The 2619-nt window shown below is 32.4% G+C and overlaps 1 pseudogene; it reads left to right on the forward strand.

Moving 5' to 3' along the window:
- The first annotated feature begins 1808 nt into the window (after positions 1-1808).
- LOC124994229 (transmembrane protein 50B-like) lies at positions 1809-2329 on the forward strand (annotated as a pseudogene).
- Positions 2330-2619: the final 290 nt, after the last annotated feature.

The raw sequence follows: 2619 nt of genomic DNA on the forward strand, positions 1-2619 counted from the left end.
GGGATCCTCCTGCCTCAGTTTCCAAGGTAATCATAGAAATAAAGAGTCATACCCCATTTGTGTACAATGAATCAAAATGCAGTCTATAAAAATTTTAAAAAATTAATTAAAAAAAAAGTAACTGAGATTACAGGCCTGCACCACAGACCCAGCTAGTTTTTAAATATCTTTTAACAAATATTTTTAGCTGTAGATGGACATCTTAACTTTATTTTATTTATTTATATGCAGTGCCAAGAATTAAACCAGTGCCTCATACACACACTATGCAAGCGCTCTACCACTAAACCACAACCCCAGCTCCCAAAATCTGATATGATTTGTTAAATTACTGTCCAGAAAACTTGCATCAATTTGTGTTTCTTTTAGCATTGTATGAAAGTTCTATTTTACTATAACCAATTTATAACAGAGCATTCATTGTTTAATCTTTACTTTTTTAGGTTAAGTGCTCCACCACTGGGCTACAACCCCAGCCCATTCATTTTTAAATTTGAAAATAAACTATCATGAAATATGAACATCTTTCAAAGTTTTTTGACCATTTGTGGGTCCTCATTTATGAAGTTCTAGTTTCTATCCCTTGACCATTTTTTGTCATATATTTGCAAGAAATATATTTCACAGTTTTTATAAGAAGTCTGAGAACAAGATAAAATAAATTGAACAAAACATTGATATTTATGAGACTGGAAGATGACACAAGTGGAATTTAGTTCGCAATTCTCTCTATATGTTTATTCTCTGTATATTTTAGTTTCTATAATAAGAAGCTAAATTCTTTAATGCATTTTCTTGATCTGTTTACTGAAAAGACCTAAGAGCAATAGCCAAACCTAGTGCCAGATTCTGATCTTCAAATATCTTTCACCAGTAAAAGGAAATAAAGCTCCTTAGAAAAGTGGCTCAATTCAGCTATGGATCAGGAAATGGATAACACAAGTCTTGTACATCTTGTCATAACAAAAGACTAGGAAGTCATCAAACTGTAATAGGATTATGTCAAAAATACGTAATAGACTATTTGGGCAAAGATGGAAAAATTTGAGCATAAAAAATAATGACTTCAATTGATTAAAAATGATTATATAGAAATGCATTAGTCTTAATGGTATTCATAAAGAAAGTGAGCCAAAACCCCAAAACTAACAAGAATGCATCAGAAACCATCAAAGGTAGATAGGGCACCCATCCCTTTCTTTGAGAGTAGAAATTAAACAGGAAAAGTACGCCATCTCCCCATTAATCTTGTGCAATGGATTTCAAGTAGTCCATCTTAGTTCATCTCTGCTGTTATCACAAAATATTTAAGACTAGATAATTATAAAGAACAGAATTTTTTTCACCATTATCAAGACTGGGAATTCCAGGAGCAAAAGCACTGATAGATTCCGTGTCTGATGAAGGTTGCTCTCTTTTTCCAAGACACACCTCTTACTGCATCCTCATAAGGAAGAAGACTAGAATGGCAGTTTCTTAATACTGTTGCATTGGGCATTATTTAAAATATAGGTGTACATCCACTGCCATTATTCATGAAATATCATGTGAATTTTTTTCCTTGATATTAACCAAAGATTAGCAAGTCATTTGAACACTGAGTATCTAGAACATGAAGACAAACTCTACAACTATTTTAGCAATGTTTGAGTCATACCAATCTTGTACTCTACAAAATTTTACTAGAAAATAATGAAATTAGAGGATTCAATTTCACCTGTGTCACAACCTTTTCTGGTGTTAGAGTGAGCATTTGATAGAAACACAGATGTAGTATTTAATGAAATATCCATGCGTATGGAGTTAAAATGGCAGGCTTCCTAGATAATTTCTGATGTCCAGAATATATGGCCTGGAATGAGAATGTATGGACAGGAATAAGAAAAGAAATTCCATGGCTTCTGTGGTCACAGCATACTGTTTTTCACAAGTTGGTGGATCATGATGGATGCGCCCATGGTATATCAGTTAAAGAGTTAAACCATGATTTTCACACATATGGTAGATTTTCCTCATTGGGATTCTTCATGATGAATGCTGTATCAAATGCTCAGGTGAGAGCTGGCAGCTATGAAAATTACTTTTTAGGAAGAACAATGCTCAAAGTTGGTTCTTCATTGGTTTCCTGTTGATGTTTGGGTCACTTATTACTTCCATGTAGATTCTTTGTGGTGCATATGTTATCCAAAATTCTGATGTTTATGCAGGACTAACAGTGTTTTTCAAAAATGCTTGTATGATTTTTAGCACTCTGATCTGCAAATTTGGAAGAAGTGAAGAATTCTGGACCAATCATATTTTCCTTTTGTTATATTCTATTTGTGGATAAGTGTGTATCTCTTGACATAAATTACACATTGCCAAATAGAATAGAGTGCACCTTAAATGATTTAGAAAATAATGAAATTATTGAGAATCTCCTTCAACATTCAAGGACTAGTCTGCAAATTAAATATTAGTAAACTTAATTCTTATCTTTTCCTTAAATGTAAAAAATATAAGTGATCATTTTTTTCTTACATACAGTGAATATTTCATGTCCCTGTAGAGTCTATATGAGACCATGAGTCTTTAATATTTTTTTAATTTGGAAAAAAACTTGGCAAAATTACTTAATCT

The sequence above is a fragment of the Sciurus carolinensis genome, chromosome 10 (assembly GCF_902686445.1).
Source record: "Sciurus carolinensis chromosome 10, mSciCar1.2, whole genome shotgun sequence".
NCBI lineage: Eukaryota > Metazoa > Chordata > Mammalia > Rodentia > Sciuridae > Sciurus > Sciurus carolinensis.